This window comes from Sphaerodactylus townsendi, linkage group LG01, assembly GCF_021028975.2.
Source record: "Sphaerodactylus townsendi isolate TG3544 linkage group LG01, MPM_Stown_v2.3, whole genome shotgun sequence".
NCBI classification, from domain to species: domain Eukaryota; kingdom Metazoa; phylum Chordata; class Lepidosauria; order Squamata; family Sphaerodactylidae; genus Sphaerodactylus; species Sphaerodactylus townsendi.
In genome coordinates, this window is record NC_059425.1 from 69,999,444 (window position 1) to 70,024,024 (window position 24,581).

Here is a 24,581-nt window from a genome sequence, read left to right on the forward strand (position 1 = left end):
ATATGAAGTCATTGATAATGTCTGAGTTTCACCATCCCTGCTCTGCTACATTAGCTGCCACTTGTAGGGTTGGGGAAACCTGGAGTACAATGACATTGCATCACACTTTTTTACTACACCTTATCAGGGAAGGAATAGCATTCACTAGTTTAGCAGTTGTTACCATTTATGCTCACAGAGAAATGAGTACGTTAGGCATACACCAGGTTAAGTTAGGGTGAGAGGACACCAGCCCAGCCCAGGTCAGGCAAAGAGGTGAGATCCAGTGGGAGCAGTGTCAGTAAAGGGGAAAAGGGTGGACCTTGCTTATGGGACAAGAGATTGCTCCAGAATATATCAAGAAGATGGGGCCAAAAATTCTTGGGAAAAACAAAAAGCTCACATCTCCTAATTTACAACCATACAGTGACTGTTGGCCTGTTGAAAAGAAGTGAGGCATGTTTACATACATACCATGCTGCCTGGTTCCTATTAGCTAAGATGCCTTGTTCCTCATTATTTATACAAGGGGTGGGGCAAAAAATGACACTCCCCATCCCATATGAAGGCAGGAGCTGAACTTTATTTTGTAGTTAGTTTTTAAGGTAAACACATTCTTCATGAGAAACTCTTTTACATCCCTAAAATGAATAAAGAAGCTCATCTACCTTTCAGCGATGGTTTTGCTGAACTGAAGTTAGAGGAGGAGTTACTGTTGATTTAATGACATCAACAGCATCAGAATGTCACATAATATGTCATTCCACAACCAGCCTGCAGTTCCATAAATGACAAAAAATCATGTGGGCTGTGAAACTCTACCTCCCCGAAGACTCCCTGAAGACTCCCACTGAAAAGTACTACCTTTCAGAGATACTAGCACAGCTCTCAGTGTTTGAAAATTCCTGTGATAATTCTTCCAATCACATTCAAATAGTTCAATGAATAAGGCACCTTAATTGGTATATCAGACCACATTCCTTGCTGAGCTAATTTCCTTGTTAAATGAGCACATGTAATGGTGGTAAAGAGATTTTGATCAGGCCATTAGGATGAATAATTATTAGTCTATGTAACTGAATTTAGTCTATGTAACTGAATTTAAATAAGGATTAATTTTAAGCAAATATATCTTGAAAAATGACAAGGCACACCAAAGCCATGTTGGAAATAGGGTGCAACAGATGATCAGCATGATGGTTCAAAGGCCCCACCACAGCCATGTGAGGCCCCACCACAGCCATGTGAGACCTACTTCCCCCTCTGAGTGTGGTATGTAGGTGTGAATGCCACAACCATGTGGGCAGGACTGATCACCTGAATCTCCAATTGGTAGACCTCTGAGGGAGGGTCCAGTCAGGAAGTTCTCAAGTTAAGGCCATTTATGATACCCAAGATACTGGGAAATAAGCATAAAATTTAGAAACCAAGGGACATCAAACAGACTTTAAACAGACTTGATGGCTTTCAAGTAATTGTTTGATTTTACAAGTTCATTTCTCTAGACTAAATATACCCAGCTCCCTAAGTCCAATATTTGAAGGGATGTCATGTTGAAGAGGGAGCAAACTTGTACTCCACTTCTCCAGAACTAGAACAAGGAATAATGGATTCAAAGTACCAGAAAAGAAATTCCACATAAACATTAGGAAGAACTTCCTGACAATAAGGGCTGTTTGATAGTGGAATACACTGCCTTGGAGGGTGGTAGAATCTCCTTCTTTGCAGTTTTTTAAACTGAGTCTGGATGGCCATCTGCCAGGAGTGCTTTGACTGTGTCTTACTGCATGGCAGGGGGTTGGACTTGATAGCCTTTGTGGTCTCTTCCAACTCTATGGCTATTTCCGCACGGGTGAATAACTGCGCCTTAGGGACGGTCAAAACACCATCCCTGGGGTGCTGTTCACACAGGAGGTGCTGCTGCATCCTGGCCATCCCCAAGAGGCCCATCCTGGCCAGCCCCGAGCCATCCTGGCCAGCCCCGAGAGGCACAAAGGTGCCGCTTTCAAACCTCTCTCATTGAACGAGGTTTTTGAAAAGTGGCATTTTCCCACCAGCATCTTCCCACCCCTCTACTGACCTTCCCATCCAGCGCTGCTCTGGAGGGCTGGAGGGACATGCCCGCACTGCCCTCTGACCCTTGGAGGTCAGTTGAGGGGACACGCTGCCCTCCAACCCCTGGATGGGAAGGTCAGTGGAGGAGCCAAGCCAGAGGCGGCTCCATGTGGAGCCGCCTCTCTGGTTCAGCAGATCCTCTCTGGTTCAGCAGCTACTGTGTGAGCAGCCCCCGAGCCTCCACCGGCATAATTTATGCCGGTGGAGGTGCGTTTCTGCCTCTGTGCTGAAACAGCCTATGATTCTATGATTCTATTCTACAAATTTCTTATGAAAACAATGCAAAAAACACAGTGCGTAGTATCAGCATGTATTCATAATCAAAAGATGCATTTTATTGTTAGAAGGGCAATGGCACTGAAGTTTTGAATTAAAACTAATTGCTACCTGTGTGCATTCACAGAGCTTTTGGTTTCACACATATACACACACATTTTTCTACGTTTAAACTATTGGTGTTGGTGGAGGACTGCCAACTTCTGAAACTTTCCTGGGAGAGTTGCAGCAGTCTTTGTATTTTACTGGTTGCTTGGGTTATGGTCCCACAGAACACAACCAACAACTGTATCCCTTAGTTGTATCTGGAGAAATCTCTGTCTTGTTGGGTCTCTACATGTTCAGCACTACAAATCCAGTGTGGATGTATATGTGCTTCAGTCCAGCAACCTTAATGCAAATAGAAAGCAGAATCAAGCCAGTGTATATGAAATATAGCAGCAAATAAGCTGAGTAGGGACAGAATTTGAGAGGCATCTAGACTCGGAGCTGAGCTGAGCAACAGCTGTCAGTAGCACCAGGAGATTTCACTGAAGAACTTTAAAAGAGAAAAGGTTCTTCATAAACGGAGTTAATTAGCTAAGAAAATAAAAGAGGAACATTTTGCACTTTTGAGAGAGGCTTTCCCCACCTCTCTGTGACAGAAAGGGTCCACAGGTAGCACTCTGCCTGCAAAGTCTCCAGAGGAAATAAACTGTCACACTGTTAAATATTGCTATTAAACTGTTTTCTTGGGAGTTGTTTTTGATCCACGTGAAATAGATTAAAAGTCTCTTTCTAATCCCATCAGATTTCCCATGGAGTATAATTATACATGAAACAGAATAAGAAAGTGGGCCAACAATTACTTTAATTAGATTGTGGTTACTGAAGCTGTCAGTGTGCCTAACCCCACCAAGTGCTGAGAGGAAAGACTCAGATAATGGAGTTGTTGATAAATGTTTGCACTGCAAAGGAATTAATTATCTGTGTAAATAAATAATGGACTGAAGAATCTTCAGTCTGGAAATGGGGCCCTGCCCTTTGTAATAAGTTATAAAGACTTGGTTGCCTACGAATCACATTCCTGTTTTGAGCCCCCCAGGGGGTACATTGAACTTTCTTTGAACATTTGATCCTGTAGGCACAAAAGCTGCCCAGCTTGCTTAATATAGAAAAAGTAGTTTAAAAAGATATACCTTATATACTCGCGTATAAGCCCCCCTCGACTTATGCATGAGAGAACGGGTGGCAAGCAGGTGGGGGGAATGGGTGGCGAGCGAAAAAAGGCTGGGAGCTGAGGGTGTTTTTCTGCACCTGCTCCCTGCTATGTGGACACAAAGGCAGCTCCCAGGTAAACCTTGGGCTGTTGCTTCTCTGCACTACAGGCGGCCAGTAGCTTCATTCACAGTGAATATTCAGTGAATAGGTGTGAATATTAAATATTAAATATACATGTTACAGAATTTTTGTTCAGGCCAGGAAGCTCCATGAATGCTAGGGAGCCATACTCATTGGGAAATCTGCACCACTGGAGCCCATGGTGGCAGGAATCCCCCACACACACAGGGTGCCCTGGGGTGCAGCCACTGCCAGCACCTTTGTCTGCCCCCACCCAGTGTTTTTGGAAAGCAGGTGGGACTTCTGTCCAGCTGAGCTTGCAGAGCTGCAAAAAAGACTTGCCCTGGGGCAGCGGCTGCCATCACCACGCAAGCATCTTCACTGTGTAATGATAAGCTATCCATGTTGAAGGAGAAACTGTAGGGACTTTTTAAAAGGGGGATCTTGTTGAGCATCTTCCCTATGAAACTCTGAAGAGATACTATCTGTGAGTTAAAGTTATTGTTGATACCATACTGTTTTTCTTTGAAATAAATATTTAAAAATATTTTTAATTGGTATCTATTTTCATTTTTGAAATTTACCAATAGCTGCTGCATTTCCCACCCTAGACTTATATAAAAGTCAATAAGTTTTCCCAGTTTTTTGTGGTAAAATTAAGTGCCTCGACTTATATGCGGGTCGACTTATACACCAGTATATACGGTACCTCCCTTTCCTACGCTAATTGTAATTTCCTTTTCCTGTGCTATTTAAAAGAATTCAGTTGGGACCATCAGATAAAATGACATTTTACAGAGTATCGTAAGCAACCTGATTCATCAGAAATCATCAGCAGGTTAAAAAAAAGCTTCCTCATACAAACAGATCTTGCATGTACCAAAAGGTGGGAAGAATTCAGCCCCCTGGAGGCAGACTACTAAAAAGCCAGTCAGTACAGTACAGTCAGCAGTGCCAATCACCCATTTCCATGTTGGGTAGACAGATTTCAAGGTTGCTCTTTTATTTTGACAGGTGGTTAGCATTGTTAAAGCCATTGGTGATGACAATCTATTTGGTAATGAAGATATTCTTGTGCATCTTATTTACATAGTCTGGCTTGTATCTGAGGAGCATTGAATCGAGGCCCAAAGGCATTTACTCAGTTGACACTGAAGAACCTCCCATGCATAATTTGAGTTTTGTGGGAATATGGTTTATGTGAGCAAGATTACCTGACATAATTCTTTCTTACGCATTGCATGTGAAAATATCCAGAGATTTTAGCAATCTCACAGAACTCTCAGACAGTGGCATACCTACGCAAACCTGAGCCCTGGGCAAAACCTGAGTCTGGTGCCCCCCCTCCCCGAACAGATAAGACCTTCAGCCTGGAAGGGCAAAAAGCCTTCAGGCTGCTGCCGGTGCTCCTGCTGTTTTCCTTGGACTTCGAACAAATTGGGGGGAGGGGTGCCGGTGGAACAGGTTTCCATTCCCTCCAAGCCGCTTGGGGATTACGTCAAGTAAGTTGGAGAGGAGGATCCTCCTGGAAATGAAAACTTACCAACCCCCCCAACCCCTGCTTTGAAGCTCGTCTCTCCGCGCTCGCTCCTTCCCTCCTCCCCCTCCTCCCTACTCTGTTTTGAAACGGGATCCAGGTTCCAGCCACTGCCTTTCGCCAGGGCTTTATCGCCTTCTGCCCAGCTCCGATGTGCACCAGCCGCAGCAAGAGTGCCTCAGTCCTCCGCCTCCTCCTCCGCACTCAGCTGAGCGCTCACCTTGGCGGCCGGGCGGCTGGAACGGACAGCCTCGGTGGGGACAAGCTCACCGGCTGGGGCTCCCAGCCCGAGGCAGCAGCCCTCTTGCTGCGGCTGGTGAGCATCGGAGCTGGGCAGAAGGCAATAAAGCCCTGGCGAAAGGCAGCAGCTGGAGCCTGTATCCCGTTTCAAAACAGAGCAGGGAGGAGGGGGAGAAGCGAGTGCAGAGAGATGAGCTTCGAAGCAGGGGTTTACGGGGGTTTTTTTGGTAAGTTTTCATTTCATTCCACCGGCAGCCCTCCCCCCCCCCCCCGCGTTTGTTCAAAGTCCAAGGAAAACAGCAGGAGCACCGGCAGCAGCCTGAAGGCTTTTTGCCCTTCCAGAACTGTGTGTGGACTCGGGTGGAGACCTCTGCCTCCTCCCCAGTCTCCGCACTCAGCTGCGCACTTCCTCAATGGCCGGTCTGCTGGCTGCCGGCACAGACAGCCGGGGGACAAGCTCACCAGCCGGGGCCCCCAGCGGAGTGCAGCAGAGTACCCTCACCGCTCACTTGGAGGGGAGAGTGGTAGTCTGGTTCCCGGCGTTCCTTCAGCTTGTGGGTGGCGCTAGCAGGCAGAGCCAGGCAGGGGAAGTGTAACTCAGCCTGCAGGCTGCTCGGCCGGCCAGAGTGGGTGGGGCCGCTCAGACATTTTGTCGCCCATCACGTGACGCACAATTTCTACGCCCAAGGCAGCTGCCCCTTCTGCCCAATGGGTGGTCCGCCTCTGCTCTCAGAGGAATGCAGTGATCACTATTAAAACTTGATAATATCAGAAATAATATGTAAAACAGATTTGCCCTCACATTATTATGCAATCATAAAATAAATCCACAGTAAAGAGAAATACATTTTTACTCATCTTAAAAATAGATCCAAACAAATTTGAAAGCATCTGTGCCCTTGCCTGAGTTCCTAACAGCCTGGCATTCCTCAGGGATGTTATCAGGGGCATTCCAGGGCAGAAATATTTATTTCTGAAAATATAAAAACTTTGCTTTTCCCTTATGGTTCAAATCAGTTTACAATTCCAATATTAAAACATACAAAATAAATAAAACTTCAGCAACCTCTCCTTCCAGATACCTACAATTTAAACCTCGTTAAAAGCCCTTGCAAATAGAATGGTTTTTCATTTCCTCTTTTATTTCCTCTTCATTTCCTCTTAAAAATATAACTGTGGGTTGAAGGAGAAACTGTAGGGACTTTTTAAAAGGGGGATCTTGTTGAGCATCTTCCCTATGAAACTCTGAAGAGATACTGTCAGAACTTTTAAAGTTATTGTTAATACCATACTGTTTTTCTGTGAAATAAATATTTAAAAATATTTTCATTTTTTCTTAGGAAGCCTATTTGGAAGCCTATTAGGAAGCCTATTAGGAAGCCTATGGGGGGAAGCCCATTTTCTTAGGAAGCCTATTGAACAAGGTAGGAACTGTTAACCAGTAGGATCTAGTAGATGCCAAGAAGGCAAAGTTACAAGGGAAATGACTGGAAGGTGTTGACCAGAGGAGTAATGTTAGCAACACGGGGCACATTGTGAGAGAAGTCCTTTAGATTTAGGGGTACTAGACCATAAGGGTCCTAACCACTAACTTGAGTTGAACTTACTAAGAAACTGGCAACCTATTAGCTGTGCTAAAGCAGAAAAAAAGTATTCCTGTTAGTTTGCAAGCATGTGCACTGTGAAAAATGTTATAATTTTGGATTCAGGCTTTGTGAGGATATATTTTTGTCTTGGTTGCTTATACTGGGGTAATACACTACCAATTCAGGATTCAAATTCCTGTTGTTCTGGAGTTCAAGCACATTATTTTCAATTGGGAATGTGCATAAGGATAGCTGTTTATAAAGATAATGTTTATAAAGATAACAGCTGTGGCAACTATTTAAACAGACAATGCCACCAACTTTGTACAAAACACTGTCATCCCTATAATCTAAAGACCCTCTAATGTCATCCCTATAATCTAAAGACCCTCTAATTTTCAAGCAAATTGAACCAAGGGGTTTGATTTTATAGACTCCCAGCTTAGGAGACACTCTCCACAGCCACACCTCTCTCTACTGATTCCTAAAATGGCACTCAAGCAGCAGCCTAGCTAGAGAGTTCCAGATGGGCACAGCATTGAAACTAACCTGCTTGCATTTTCCTACTTAGGTTCACACTGTTAATATATGTGGATTTTTTCTAGATCGTTTCTGTTACATTTATATTAGTTTTTTTTAAAAAAAATTATACTCTTTATGTTGTTGGTTTTTGATTTTTGTAATCTACTTTGAGTGTCTGAAATAAAGGTAGACTATAAATGAAATAAAAACATTAATAAAACCATGTTGGAAAAAAACTGTGGTCATTGGGGAAGTGTTGGGCAGCCCAAAAATATTGCCAAAGCATCTTTGTTTTGGTTATTGACAGTCGATGTGGGGAACTGAAAAAGGTAAAATATATGAAGGACAAAGGAAAAATAGAAGGTAACAAAGTAGAGGTGGGAAATAGGCTGGAGTGGTGGGATGAGCAAAAACGTTAGGTGGATGGGTTAGTGGTGGGGGGGAGGAAACAAGAGAAACTTCAGAAGAAGAAAGAGAGAAGCAAGGGAAAGCAGAAAATGGGGAGGATACTGAAAAGTGGGCAGAAGAAAGAGAGAGAAGGAAGCAGGGAAATAGAGATGTTTGAGGAGCTGTCAGAGGAAGGAAAAGAGGAAAAGTAGAGATAGTTTTGGGAAAGGGAAGGGAATGAAATTCTACCCACAAGAGTTTTTAGATTCCCAACTTGTATGTCTGTCAAACTAGTGGATTTTTAATATTAAAAAGGAGTAGCTTCATAATATAGTAAGATATTTGGCACAGCTGAGGTATATGCAGCAGTTGCTTCTTTTTCCCTTGAATATTGTCTTTGATTCTTAAAAGTTTTTATTTCTTCATGCTGTCAGTTTTTAAGAACGGCATTTAAAACGTATGAGTTAACGTCACCAATCACTGTGAATGATGGAAGGGCAGTAATAAATAATACTTTTTCAGAAGACACTAAAATACCTTATAAGTAAAATAAATTATAATGATTTATGCTTTACCAGGAGGGAATGTGTTTCATACCAAGTTTTTTGTCCACTTCTGCCACAGATTCTTTTTACTTTAAAAATAAGTTATTCCACCCAGGTAGTCATACATTTTCCTCTCTCTATGCAAGGACAAAATCCATGTCCCAGACAAAAGTTATATCAGTTCACCATATGGACACTCTCACATTGTGTGCTTTACACCACCTGGTGAGACACTGCTGTAAGGCAGATTCTGCATGGGCCAAAAACAGCAGTGTGAAAACTGTGTGAAAATGGTATAAACCCCATTACACCATTTTACACCATTTTTCACACTGTTGTTTTTGGCCCATGTGGAATCTGCCTAAGTGTTGTTGCCTTTAAGATGTGTTTAAAAGAAGGAAGGCTTTTTCATAGTGGCATTCTAGCTAGAAAAGTGTTGAATATAAACTCCTGCATTTCTATTGTCCAATTGCCCTCAGGTTGCTAGGCTATCTCTTGATCACCAGCTGGTCCTTTTTAGGTCTTGTAGAGTATAGGCTATGTTATATATATATATTTGTATTGTGCTTCCCTTTTATCCTTCTGCCTTATTTTTATGGTTTCTCTGGCCCATGAGAGGCAACTGTAGTGGTTAAGGTGGCTAGAATCTGGGAAACCCACTATGTGAATCAGATGACTTTTCTTTTGGGAAAATAAAGAAAAGGTTGAGAAGTTCCTGGTGACTTGAGGGTAAACCCACAGGGTATAGGGACAGGAGGGACCTTAGCAGGAAATAATGCCATACAAATCACCCTCTAAAGCAACTACTTTCTACAAAAATAATCTATAGTTGTAATTCTAGCAGATCTTTAAGCTCCATCTGGGGATTGGCAATCCTAACCTGCCTAGAGACATCTATCAGACCTAGTGTCTTTTATTTTAGGAGACTAACAAGGGCATTTCTATTCCAGAAGACTTTTGAGACATTGGAGAAATGTTGGTAGCCAATGATGGACAAAAATTCATGTTGTACTACAGTTGTGATTGTTTTGTTTACTGTCTTTTAATAGTTGTAATACTTTCTCATGGTTTTCTTTTACACTGCATGATTTTGTTTTAAATCATTTTGCTTTGTTTCATACTAATGTTGTAAAAACCCTGATGGAAAAAAATTAGAATACCAATGGAAATAATGAAAATCAATATAACTCAGGAAGATTTGTCAGTCACTAACCTTGCTTGCAGTTATGGTCACAATGTTGATGGATCAGCATAGTAAAGAGCAAAGGGATTGTGTTTCTTTCCATCTATGGTAACTCATTAACTTGTTTTTTAAAAGCAGATTCTTTTAGCTCTGGAAGCTCTCTGATGTTGTTTAGGTACAGTATCTGAAAATAAATATCAACAAACATAATATATTTGATGTATTAGATGGACAGAAATGGCTGGAGATCAAAACTATTAAGATTGATAGATCTGTTCTGATGGGCAAAATTTAAGGCCGTTTCTGCATGGCCCCCCAGACGCCCCCACGCTGGCAAGAATTCTGCCGGCGTGGGGGCGGAGGCCGTTCGCACGCAAGCGTGCGTGCGGCCTCAGGAGAGGCCAGTGGACCACAGGCGGCTCCGCATGGAGCCGTCTCTGCCCCCTTCCCTTTCCCACTCACCTTGTCCCCGTCGTCGGCCTGCTGGCCTCCGAAGCCCCGCCCACGCTGCCCTCCAACCTCCAGGGGTCGGAGGACAGTGAGGGAGGGGCTTTGGAGGCCAGCAGGCCGACGACGGGGACAAGGTGAGTGGGAAAGGGAAGGGAAACAGCGTGTTCTCGGCAGTGCTGTTCGCACCGCGCCGCCGGGAAGACGCTGTTCCCTCAAAAACAACCCTTTAAAGGGTTGTTTTTTAGGGTGGCCTGACGCCGCCCTGAGGGAGGGGAAGGGCAGCCAGGTCGGCACTGCTGCGTTTCAGCAGCGCCGCCTGTGCGAACGGCGGCCTGGGGGAGCCGTTTTTACCGCCCCCAGGCCGCCGTTTTTGGCCCATGCGGAAACGGCCTAAGAGAATGATAGCTAAATCAAAACATTGTACAATTTCTCAAAGAGAAGCTGCTCCCATAAAAGACATCAACTTTCACTGAAGCTCTGAAATCCTCATAACAATAGGCCTCTACAGCAAACAATTATGGAATGAATTATTTTAAGTTATTTCCTGCTACAGTTTATAAGCTTGTAAATCTAGAAACCATTTTAGCTATTGTGTTATGGGACTCTGTGGCCTATAGACAGAATACTGGGAAATAATACATTTTCATAGCATCACAGAATTGGAAGAGACCACAAGGGCCATCTCCAACCCCCTGCAATGCAGGAACACACAATCAAACCACTCCTGTCATATGTTCATCCAGCCTCTGTTTAAAAACCTCCAAAGAAGGAGACTCTTTGTCAATAACCAATGCAGAATAGAGAGATACAATTACATCTCTTGATCTTGACACTATACTCCTATTGATACAGCGCAAAATTGTATTGACTTTCTTGGCTGCCGCATCACACTGCTGACTCATGTTTAGTTTATGGTCTACTAAGACTGCCAGATCCCCTTTTTATGTAGTGTTGTCAAGTCATGTGTCACCCGTCCTATATCAGTGCATTTCATTTTTTCTGCCTAAGTGTAGTATCTTACTAGGGTTGGTGATTCAGATAAAACTAATCATGTATTTGGGCTGAATCACAGCCTATTTGGGTGTATTCAGGCCACATTCATCCTGAATACATTATGCCCGAATATGAGCCAATCCAAATAGAAAATATTCGGATCAGTTTGTATGTATTCGGGGGGATTCAAGGATCATTTATATAATCCTTGAATGAGCTGCTTCCCCCCTTCCCCCACCAAGCACCTGCAAGCCATGAATCTTTAACTATCCCCAGCGTGCAGGCACTTCTGGGAAAAGGGGGTATGACTCTGCCCCTTCCTCGGCAAGCACCTGTACACTTTAAAGATCCCCAGCATGTACAGGCACTTGCCAGGAAAAGGGGGTGTGACTCTAGCCCCTCTTCCTCAGCAAGCACCTGCATGCTGCAGATCTTTAAAGATCCCCGGTGTGCAGGCACTTGCCAAGAAAAAGGGAGGGTGCTGAACTTCCTTTAAGCAATGTTTACAGAAATAAAAAACACTAAAGAATCCACCCTCCTGAGAATCCCCCAAAACTTGGGGTTCCTGTCAGGGGTACATGTTTTAAGCTAGCAGCACCAAAATTGCAGGACATCTTCAGGAGACTCTTCTAATGTTACCCCCCAAGTTTGGTAAAGTTTGATTCAGGTAGTGTAATTTTATGGGCCCTCAAAGGGTAGCTCTCATCTTCTATTAGCTCTCATTAGAAAAATTTGGGGATGTAGGCACCCTCTTTGGGGGTCCATAAAATTAGACCCCCCTAAACCAACCTGCACCAAACTTGGGTGGTATCACCAGGAGAGTCTTCTGAATAAACTCTGTAATTATGGTGCCACTAGCTTTAAAATGCACCCTCTACAGTCCAGGAACCCAAAAAACACCAAAAATAGAAAAAAACCCAAGTTGGACCCAAATTACTCATTATACTCAAATATATTCAGGTATAACAAATATGATATTCATCTTATTCAGGCATACAGATAATTTTATGTCCAAATAAACCCAAATACGAATTTTACCGAATATCTTCGGTATTGCTCAACCCTATATCTTACATTTATCTCTGTTGAAATTCATTTTGTTTGTTTTGGCCCAGCTCTCTAATCTGTCTAGGTCATTTTGAACCCTAACTTACTTGTGAGAATATTATGGGGCACCTTGTCAAAAGCTTTACTAAAATCAAGGTATGCTATGTCCATAGCATTCCCTTCATTCACCAAGCTTGTCACTCTATCAAAAAAAGAGATAAGATTGGTATGGCATGACTTCTAAGTGCTGGCAGACTGTCTGTCTAATGATCTGCTCCAGAATGTTCCCTGATATTGATGTCAGGCTGACTGGTAATTATTAAGGTCCTCCTTTTCCCCTTTTTTGAAGATGAGGATAACATTAGCTCTCCTCCAGTCCACTGGGACTTCTCCTGTTCTCCAAGAGTTCTCAAAAATTATAGCAAGTGGTTCTGAGATTACTTCTTCCAGTTCTTTTAATATCCTGGGATGTAGTTCATCAGGCCCTGGAGATTTGAATTCATTTAAAATAGCCAGGTATACCTGCACTACCTCTTTATTTATTTTGTGCTGAATTTCTCCTACTGTATCTTCTGTTTCATTTTCTCCTGGATGAGCACAGTTTCCTTTTTGGGAAAAGACTGAGGCAAAGAAGGTGTTGAGTAGTTTTTTTTCTTTTCTCCATCCCCTTTTAGTATTTTGCCATCTCCTCAATGCAGTGACTCTCTCCTATCATTTTTCATCTTTTTGCTACAGACATAACCAAAAAAACCCCTTTTTGTTGTTTTTAACCTCTCTGATAAGCCTCAGCTCATAAGCCTGAGCTTTAGCTTTTCTGACTTTCTCCCTACGCATCCTGCTTATTTGTTTGAATTCCTCTTTGGTGATTTCCCCCTTTTCCATTTCTTGTACATGTCCTTTTTATGTCACTCACTCCTAACTCTGTCCTCTGCTGACATTACACTGACAGTTGATGTGTTATTAGCAAGCCTCCATTTGTCTTTCTCCATGCTGCAACTTGATGTGGGACCAGCTCCTTTATGCAAATCACATTAGGTCAAGAAAAAGGTCTCGTGATACTAGTCCTAGGAGAACCACCACATCGGATCTTATCACATTTGTCAATGGAGATATCCATTCCAAAGAGAAGTCTAACATTTCCCAGAAACTCTATTTTAACAGAAAAATGCTACGGCATATCAATAAATCTAGCTCTGAATTATGACCCCAGAGTATGGATCAAAACATCTATACAATGATGCCATAAATAGATGGGGATTTTTTTCCTGAAAATCTGGGTAAAACATTGAGGATTGCAGAACAATCCAAAAATTAGGAGGAAATATGAGGAAATTTTTAAACAATCCCCCAAACCCAGGGAAAAATTACATCTTCAGATGCATCACTTTGAATTCTGGGCCCTGTTTTTTAAGACATTTAATTAGCAACCCCATAAAGATGTGATGTGGGCAGCAAAAGCTGTTGTGCTGGTAGACATGAAAGGCAGGTAGTGCTATGAGCAAGTGAATGAATGAGCAAGGATTAGATGAGCAAGGCAGTCAGGCAGCAATGCAAGGAAGAAAGGTAGCAGTGGTGGTTGTGGCAGCAAAATAGGAAGGTGCCTGAGGGTAGCATGTGAAAGCAGGGACTAGCTAGGAATGAAATATCCCCAGGGATAGCTCCTGTAAATTTCTCATGGGTACTCCATTCATTACTTTATAGATTATACATCTTCCTTTTTGACAAACAGATAGCTCTCTAAGGTGTTTTCCCCACGGCTAATATATCCTGGGATAAGGAAGTGAGGTAACCGTGTGAAGGAGAAACCAGGATAAAAACACACTGGGTTATATGATCCTGGGTTTATCCCAGGATATTTTGTCTGTGGGGAAAATGCCTAACTGAAATCAACCACTCAACACATATTTTCTTGAGAAAATTGGCAGTAAAACAGATTTTTTTCACTAAAATATCACTAAAAACATTGTTCTATTTTTTTACTATTTACTTACATCCTAATCCTAAATTCCTTTTCCCAAGAGTGTGTCCCCTTGCATAGACCTAACCTGGATTCTGAGTAGACCTGCTTAGTACTACTTTTTACATCTAACCAATTTAAAGAATTTGGCCCAATCCGAACAAAAAGTACAAACTATTTAACAACCACTACGTAAGAAGACACCTAATAAAAATCCGGGACAAATATAAAGATATACTATATAGAAATGTTCCTTTATGGGTATCCCGCATGGAATCCTTACAGATAAAAGAGATAAATAACAGAAATTGGCCAACATATAAAGAAATACTCACCCATCACAATAACCAAATTACATTGAAGGATAGAGAACAGATTGTAATAGGAGGTAGAATATGTCAGTGGTTTACTTACAACCAATTGAACCACTATTTCAAAAAAGATAAAGAAACATGGGGTTTTACCATGAAACCATCTACTTTTGATATTATAATACAAACAAATCAAAAAACAGTAAGTAAAATATATAAACTACTTTTGACATTAGATACAGAAGAGGAACTAGTCAAAGAAAGTATGATTGAGTGGAGTAAAAACCTAAAAAAAAATCTATCATTAGATGATTGGGAACATATTTGGAAAAATGCATATAACCAAATAGCTTGTATAGATATTCGAGAGAACACAGGAAAAATGATACATAGATGGTATATCACGCCGCTAAAAATATTTAAAATAAACAACAATTACTCACCGCTGTGCTGGAGATGTGGGAAAGAGGTGGGGACATTCTATCATATGTGGTGGTCGTGTGGGAAAGTGCAAAGGTTTTGGGAAAAAATACATTAAAAAATACAAGTTATTTTAAAACTTAATTTCAAAATGTTACCGGAAGTATATTTGCTAGGGCTATACAATGATAAAAAACTTACTTGTTTTTCTAAATTACTGACTTACCTAATAGCAGCAGCTCGTATTGAGATAGCGAAGTACTGGAAATCAACGCAACTTCCCTCCTTAAATGACTGGTACGTTAAATTATGGAATTATATGGACCTTGATTTATTGACAATTGCTTTGCAAAATAAAGATGTGCAGGAAAATAAAGAAGATAAAGAAGACAGCTGGACTCCGCTGAAAGAGTTTTTCATAAATAGATTTGAAACTATTTGAGTTAAAATATATACGAATGTTGTTTTCGAAAATTTTAGTTTTTTCCTTTTTGATGTATAAGATAGGAAGAGGTTATGTTATGTTGTTTAAGACAGAGGGCTAGTAAAATTTACTAAAAATTTCTAAAAGAATGTTAATGTAAGGAATTCCATAGAAGCAGAAATAAAAGGCTTTTTGGGTGTAAAAGACCGTTTATTAAGACATCTTAGAAAGCTCACGTACACGCAGTGGCAGGAATGAGACCTCCCGCCAAAAACACAGGTTATAACTCACTGCATCCCATTCCCCCTCCCGGATTTCCATGGGAACGGAGGCCTCATCTCCCTCGGAGAGATAAGGTCTCCGTCGAAGAAGCTGGCCCGTCGCCCGCGCTGTGGAATGTAGTCAAGGTCGGGCGGCTGGCCCGTACATCAACACCATTGAATCCTTTACACTCTGCCTCCCTTAAAAAAAGACTTCTCCCCCCCCAGGTTTGTGCGGAAAGGCCCGATGGAAAGCAGAAATGAGGGCGGGGGCGTCAATATTTTCGGAGTAGACCCATTGATTATACCCAGAGGAATACCCCACCCAAGAGACCAAATATTGTAAGCGTTTGCGATTAAAGCGAGAGTCCAGGATGGTGTCAATCTCGTAATGCTTGTGGCCATCAATAATAGTCGGTGGGGGTCTCTCTGGCGGGTCGTGCCAGGCATCGGAAATGGGAGCCTCCTTGAGTAAACTGGAATGGAAGACAGGATGGATGTTACTAAGAGAATTAGGCAAGTCCAATCGGGCAGTGACATCATTAATTACTTTAGTAATCTGAAAAGGTCCCACGAATCTTTTGCCTAATTTTGAAAATTTATGCACGTCTCTGAGGTTTTGGTAGACAAATACACCCAGGCGCCCACACGCAGAGGAAATCCGGCGGTGCTTATCCGCTTGAAGTTTTGGGAGTCTTTAGCCTGTTGTAAGGCAGCCTGGACCATTTTCCACCCCTCGGCCAGAGAAGAAATCCCAGTGTTGAAACTCTGCAGGATCCAATGCTTCCGAAGGGATGTGCGGCAAGGGCAGGAAGGAGCGACCGGACACAATGTCGAAGAGGAGCTTTATTGTAATGCTATGAACCACAATGTTATAGGCGTACTCTGCCAACGGAATTAGCTCGCACCAATTGTCTTGGTGATAGTTGGTGTAACAACGTAAATACTGCTCTAGGGTTCTGTTCGTTCTCTCCGACTCACCGTCACTTTGAACGTGGTAGGGCGGCGACGCCGGGCGGCCCCCAACAACCCTAGAAAACCTTCCCAAAACTTTGAAATGAATTGGGGGCGGCGGTCGGAGACCACCTTAACGGGGGCGAGTGTAGACGGTAAACATGCTGAATGAACAGGCGTGCTAACTTAGGAGTGGAGGGATGGAAGCACAGGGAATAAAATGGGCTTGTTTAAATAAGTCCACCACCACCCACAAGACCGTGTTGCCATGACTTTCTGGCAAATCTGTAATAAAATCCATGGAGATGACTTCCCAGGGCTTTTGGAGGCCACCGGGAGAGGTTTCAACAGACCATGGGGTTTTCCGAACGTTTTGGCTTCAGCACAAACAGAGCAACCTTTAATATACGTCTCAATGTCTTGCGCATCGCCAGCGCCACCAGAACTGACGGCGGGCCAAATGCAGAGTTTTTAGAAAGCCAAATGTCCAGCCGAGCGGGCGTCATGGCAGGCCTCGAGAACCTGCTTACGGAGGGGGGGAGGCACGTACCAACAATCCCCATGCCGCCAAACGCCATTCTCCAAACGCGGTGGGAGTCACCTTCCTCCGTCGGAGGCTCGCGCAGCCGCCTCCTCGAGTTCCCGTAGGAAAGGAGAGACCAGGCTGGGAATGGGCGGAGAAGGAGGAGCGGATGTCTGAGATCGGTGACAGCCAGCCCTAATTGGGAGGGGGAGAGAACAGTGCGTGGAATGTCCCGTAAGAGCAGCTCCACCCCCCTCCCCGGGTAGGCGCGAGGGCGCATCAGCCAGTTTATTGGTTTTTCCGGGGAAAAAATGGACTGTAAAAGAGAAACGAGAAAAGAAATCGGCCCAACGAAGTTGCCAGCGGACATCTTGAAGTGGAGAGGGCGTACAAGTTCTTGTGATCCGACCAAACTTGAAAGGGTGTTTAGCCTTCCAGCCGAGTGGCGCCAAGTGGAGAGTGCTACTTTGATGGCCGCAGTCTCTTTATCCCCTACAGTCCAGTTGAGCTCAGCACCGGAGAATTTCTTGGATAAATAAGCACACGGAACCAGCCTACCATCTTTATTTTTTCTGCAACAGGGCTGCCCCAAGCGCTTTGTCCGAGGCATCCACGTGAACCACAAATGGGAGATCCGGATCAGGGTGCTTCAGGATAGGTTCGGTAGTAAAAGCAGATTTTAAAAGCTGAAAGGCTGTCTGACATTCTTTAGACCAGGAAAGGGGGGCCCCGGGTTTGGCAGTCAGTGGATCTTTACCCTTAGTGCGTAAGAGGTCTGTGAGTGGGAGAGTCAGTTCAGCGAATTGGGGTATAAAGTCACGATAGAAATTAGCAAAACCCAGAAAAGATTGGAGCTCCTTTCGGTTGGTAGGGGCAGGCCACTGGAGGACTGCATCAATCTTAGCAGGATCCATCTTGAGGCCCTCAGGCGAGATCCGGTAACCCAAATAGTCAATAGAGGTTTGGTGGAAACAGCATTTCGAAAGTTTGGCAAAGAGGGAGTTGTTGAGCAAACGTTTCAATACTTCTCGAACCAACGCCTCATGTTCCTCCATGGTTTGCGATTAGATTAAAACGTCATCTAAATACACAACTACTCCCTTGTACAATAAATCATGGAGAACTTCGTTGATAAGGGCCATAAAAGCTCCGGGGGCCCCACTTAACCCGAATGGCATTATTAAGTATTCAAACTGTCCAAACTTCGTGTTAAATGCAGTCAGGTGTTCATAGCCCTCAGCAATTCTGACTCTATAGTAAGCTTCTCTCAAGTCCAACTTAGTGAAGATGCGTCCCTTGCCCAATGCGTCTAGAAGGTCCTTGATTAACGGCAAAGGGTATTTATTGGACAGAGAGACTGCATTGAGTCCTCGGTAATCGGTGCAGAGCCGTAAAGAGCCATCTTTCTTTTTTACAAACAATACAGGAGCAGCGTGTGTGTGTTTGGTAGCCCGCCGTATGAACCCTTGGCGAGGTTCTTGTCTAAGAAGGCACGAAGTTCCTTCTCCTCATTGGGACTCATGCGGTAGATTCTACCTTTGGGCAGCTAAGCTCTGGCTGTATTACGATTTTGCAGTCAGTGTCTCTATGGGGTGGCAGCTGATCGCATTCTTGCTCCTGAAATACTCTGGCCAAATCTTGGTAAGCCGGTGGAATGTCGGTAGAATCGGGAGCAGATAGAGCGGGCATCGCTGATGAAGCCAGGGGGGGGGTGTCCCAGGAGAAGCCGAAGTTTTCCCAATTCATGTGTTCACCGCAGGGGTCAGTGAATTCTAAGATCCTTTCTTTCCAAATGAATTTTGGTTCATGCAACAACAACCATGGCATGCCCAGAACTATGGAGTGTTTGGCCACTGGCGTCAGAATAAAACTAATTTTCCCCCAATGGTCGGCGCAGCGGAGGAGGACCAGTTGCGTTTTGAACTGGGCCGGTCCTTCGCTCCCGAGAGGACTGCCGTCCATTTGGGTGAATGGTATGGGCTTAGCCAGGGGACTTGGGCTAGACCCAGTTCATCCGCCAACTGGGGGCGCATTAAGCAATGGGAGCAGCCAGAATCGACAAGGGCTGAGTCTATAATACGTGTATGCTTAGCCGGGTTGGCCAGAAACGCTTGGATTGTGATGGGGCTGCCTTCACTCACCGCTGTCTGGAGTCGAACCCATGTCCATGGGGGCTGAAGAAAGGCACACAGCTGCTTCCCCACCTCTGGAGTCGCCTTCAATAACTGCCTTGAACGCAGCCTGTTGGGGGCGGACCCGGATTTGCGTGGTGGCAGCAGATGGGGTGCGCGCAGCCGGAGCGGTTAGCTTCTGTTTTTTCGGCAGTTGGCGGCTAGATGACCTGGTCCTCCGCAGTAAAGACACAATCCCAGCCGGCTTAATTTGACGCACGGAGGTGGTCTCGGTAGAGGCGGCTGGGCTTGGCTTGGTGGTCACAGTAGTGAGTGCGTGAGTGGCGGGTTTTGGGCGTGGGCGGCCCCCGGCACGAGCGTATTCCAAACGAGGCGCCACTTGGGATCCCAATTCGATCCAATCAGCAATAGTGCGGGGGATCCGAATTAAAAACACCGTTTCACGCAACTTGCCGTCGACAGCATCCGAGAAGTATTCACATTTCATGCGCTCAGGCCACTCAGGAGGGAGTCGAGCAGCCGCCGCACGAAATTCACGGGCAAATTCTGCAAACGAGCGGTTGCCTTGCTGGATAGATTTGATGGTGCGGATAGCTTCATTTTCAGCACCCGGATCTTGGAAGCGAGCCCTTAAGGCTTGGAGGAATGCGGGCACCGTGCAGTATCCTCATCTTGCAGGTTCAAAGAGTCACAAACCAGTCGGCTGCCGCCCCATCCAGGACTGAGCCGATGTCCCGTATTTTTTCGCGCTCAGACCGGTATAAATCATCATAGTCCTCCATGTGAGCATCCAGTGGCAAGATGAAGTAGGAAGTTTGGAAGCGGTCCCATCCCGAAGCGGGCAGGTATTGGAGGCCTGTAGTATCCCCTCTCCCACGGCCCTTGGCGCCCGCATAGGGCGGTGGTTCGCGCAGGGGCTGGAATCGTTGGAGGTGGAGGTACCAACGCCCGGTGCAGCTGGCGTTCTGGCGGGAGCCGGTCCTTGGAAGGTGGCAGGACCCAGCAGCGTCCCCCCTCTGGCGCCGGCTGTACCAGTGACAGCGGAGACTCCAACTTGGGTTGTCCTGTTCTGCTGCTGCTTCAGTTCCCTCTCCAAGGCAGCCAGCTCTCTCTCCTTGCGAGTCAATGCATCCCGGTCTCTTTGCAGGTTTTCACGCTCTTGCTGCAGCTGTTCTCGTTCCTCTTCCCATAGCTGCCGTTCACGGGCCCATGCTTCTTGGGCATCTCGCAGTCGGCCCACTTCCTCATCCCAGCTCTCTTTCGATGGGAGAGGGAATAGATCCGGAAGGGAGTGCAGGCTCTCTCCGGACTCCTCTTCCTCTGACCGCAGGACGTCGTGCCCACCGGTGGCTCCACGGGACATCTCAGATCCAGCTGCTAATCCGGGATCTGGGGGCCACGGTGGATTCTTGGGAGCATCACCAAAATACGAGTCCAGGAATCGTTCAATGGACTCCTGCGTTGCCGCATGAAAGGTGGTCAGACCCATCTCCTCCATGACAGGGTGCACCTGAGGTTTGTAATCCACATGGAAACGGGCAGATATCCGATCCACAGGCGCTCGATCCATAGACAGCGCCCCAACCGACTCATGTAAGTCCACATGATCGCCTCCTCGTCCCTCGTGCCGACGGAGTAAGGGAAAACTCATGTCGATACGAGGACGGGAAAGAGTTACCAGCGAGACCCGTTCTCCCGCCGGTTCCTCCAAATCCAGAAGGGAAAGCTCGGAGCCCTCTTTGGGGGCTACCGCACCTTCCACAGGAATATTCAACCTCTCCATGCCGAGACACCAGAGGTCCACTGCACTAGGAATATAGATGAACTAGGGATTCCTGCCACAATGTAAGGAATTCCATAGAAGCAGAAATAAAAGGCTTTTTGGGTGTAAAAGACCGTTTATTAAGACATCTTAGAAAGCTCACGTACACGCAGTGGCAGGAATGAGACCTCCCGCCAAAAACACAGGTTATAACTCACTGCATCCCATTCCCCCTCCCGGATTCCCATGGGAACGGAGGCCTCATCTCCCTCGGAGAGATAAGGTCTCCGTCGAAGAAGCTGGCCCGTCGCCCGCGCTGTGGAATGTAGTCAAGGTCGGGCGGCTGGCCCGTACATCAACACCATTGAATCCTTTACAGTTAATATGGTTGGTGAAGTCAAACCTAAGTTTAGTTATATAAGTAGATCATTATAGATGTGACAATCCCAAATAGGGACGTATGTATTGGGAAGGGAATCCATCTTACCCTTTTTTAAGTAAATTTCTTGTAAATTTTAATTGTGAGACAATGTATGTCTATTTTGTATTGTTGTCATGCTGAATAAACATTTATTAAAACTTTAAAAAAAAGAATTTGTACTATTTTTTCTTAGTTCCAAAGTAGCCAGTCTCAATCCCCACAAACAGGTATATGTATTTGATGTATTTTTTAACTTCTGTAAATATTACAATTATTTCTAGTTATGTAATCTTAGACAAAGAAGGTGTTTCTGGTGTTTCTTTGAATTTATAATTTTGGTTTTATGTTTTTTTCAATAGTTTTGTAAAGTTTTGCAGGTTTTCCAGCAGTGGAAAAAGGAACCCCCTTTTTCTTTGCATTTCCAGCATAGAGGTGAGCACGTTTTGCATATTTTAGAGAGTTTTAATGGTGTTAAATACCATCTGTAAAACATTTTAATGTTGTTCTCTTTAATTTCTGCAGATAGTGTTAATTCCATGTTGTTTTTCTAAAAGTGTTTTTCAATGTATGTTTTTGTTCAAATTTTGGTTCATAGAATCATATTATCCTTGACTAATTCAATTTCAATTTTGAATTCCAGAATTAATCTGTAAATTTTACTGATAACCATTTTGTTGTATGAGGTGAAGATTTGATCTAGAGTGGTATTTATTTTTCTAAAAAACCCTGACTTCCTTTATTTTCTAGGTAATAATTGTTTAATTGTAAATATGTATATTGGTGACAGGCTTTGTTGTTTATTAATATATTTTCTCTAGTTTTGAGTTCAAATTTGTTATGTATTTTCATTAAGGTGTCTTTATATGTTAGCCATTCATTGGTTTTGTCTCTTTCTTTAATCTTTAGAGTTTCCATTCTGGAAGCACACATGGGAATTTTGGGGTATATTGTATCTCTGTATTTCATCAAGATGTTGAATGGTCCTTTTCTTAGTGGGTGATTTTAAGAGCTTTAAAAATATGGGGATCTCGTGAGATTCCAAATTAACAATGAGAAAATGAAAATGCTTACTAGAAATCTATCCCAGAAAAACAGAACATTCCTTGAAAAAATCTCCAATTGTAAAGTTAAAAAAATATATATAAAATAGCTAGGGATAAATTTACGCAATAATAAAAATAATCTATTCAAGGATAATTATGGAAGTCTATGGGGAAAACTGAAAAAAGATCTAGAACATTGGAAGAACATAAACTTCTCTCTTTTAGGAAGTATAGCTCTTATAAAAATGTCCACACTCCCAAAAATATTATACTCTGTTTAATAATCTCCCTATTGATATAAGCAAGAAGACATTGAAAAACTGGAAAAAAGAGATTACAAAATTTATCTGAAATGCCAAAAAACCTAGGATAAAATATATTGCACTAATAGATGACAAAGAGGAAGATTACCCAGACTTAGAATCATATCATGAAGCTTGTTCCTTATTATGGATTAAAGGATGGGTAACACATCAAAACTCCACCTTGCTAGACATAGAAGGCCACAATCTACAGCATGGATGGCATTATTTTTAATGGCAAAAAAGAAACACAACACAAGCTTTTAAAGTGATAAATGGCCCAAAGTTAAACTCACACACACACACCCCGCCACCTCTAATATCTGAGTTTGCATGCATAGGCCATTTTATTTTACATAAAACATGTGCAACATATTTTATGGACAAAATTAGAGGGAAAATAATCTCAGCAAATCAAATGAGCAGCATGTAGCTTGCCTCTGGGATGTGGAGAAGTCTAGCAAAGTCCCTGAAGGCAATAAGAACTAGCTTTGCTTAGTTTTGCCCATCCGTTCTCTAAACACTAAAGTTCATTTATCCTACCAGCTTCACAGTCCCTGCAGCGCGGTTGCCAGCGAAACAACCTCCCTGGATGGCTTTTTCAAGGTGTGACTCAGTGCCAGGCAGCTTTTCAAAGGTGCCCATGTGGGGAGATTGATGGTTGTGTTCGGGTGCTTCGCATTTAATCATTTCATAACTAATTAATATGGCTGTTACCACAGAGTTGAGGGAAAAGGAGGATTATTAAAGGTTAATGTAATTGTTGCACGTGCTGTGCTTTGAACTGCTAAGAAGTTTTTTCCCCGAGACCATTTAATTGAATCTATAAGCAACAATGTAATTACATTTAATAATGTATGGGCAATGATATCCCCCATCCCCAAGGCAGTTAGCAGTTAAAACTTCAATTCTGTGGGGGTGGGGGGAACAGATTTTCTCCTGCTTAGGCTTTCCTCTTTGTCAAACTCTTTTTCTTTCAGATATGTTCCCAGTATCGGTTTGGACCAAAATGGATTTCATAGACAACCTGACATAAACAGCCTAAAGAGGCTCCAAAGATCTAATCTTTCCCAAAATGCCTGATATAACAAATGCCCATAGGGGACGTGGTTTCAAAGGATAGACAGCATGGAAATGGTTAATTCCTACCCGATCTTGGTTGACTGGGGGAAATTGCCTGGGGGTAGAAAAAGGAGCATCAAGGGTCCTGAGGAGAAGATTTTGTTTTCTGGGAAGAGTTGAAGAGACGGAGACTCCAGAAAAGGGGCCTGAGCCCGAAAACCTGACAGGGCTACAAAATAAATAAAACTAGGGTGACCCTCAGAGCATGTCATTGGGGCTTGTTTACTCTTAGATATGGCTGCAGGGAAGTGCCTGAGGGAGACTGATCAGTTTTGAAGTGGAATACCAGCTTCCTGAGGGGAGAGCTGTGACCCTTCTTGGTATAAGCCAGTGGACATGGGGATTCAAGGCAGGGACCCAACCAACTCACCTTTGGGCTTAGGACCACACGACAGCCTAAATACTAGTTTGAATTACAATATATACTTCTGTTTTCATGGTCAGGTTCTTTTAATGGTTGTGTTTCCTCTAGGAACTAATTGTAGGGGAATGGTGCTTTAATACCTCTGTCTTTCAGTGGCCCATAGGAACTCAGAGAATGTGTTTCTCTTGTTCAAGAAAGCATCATAATTTAGAGAAGATGACTCCTATTCCAACTGAGGGGACAGGTGCAGGAAGAAAGAAGCAGTTTGGAGCTTGCCAAAAAGAGAAAAGCAAAGCTGTGGGTTGCCTGAAAGATGAAAAACTGTTAGATGCATGCTCTCTTTCTCACTTGATCTAGTGCAAAACAACAGATCTGCTGCCTTGCAGTGGTGCCACCTGTGCTCAGT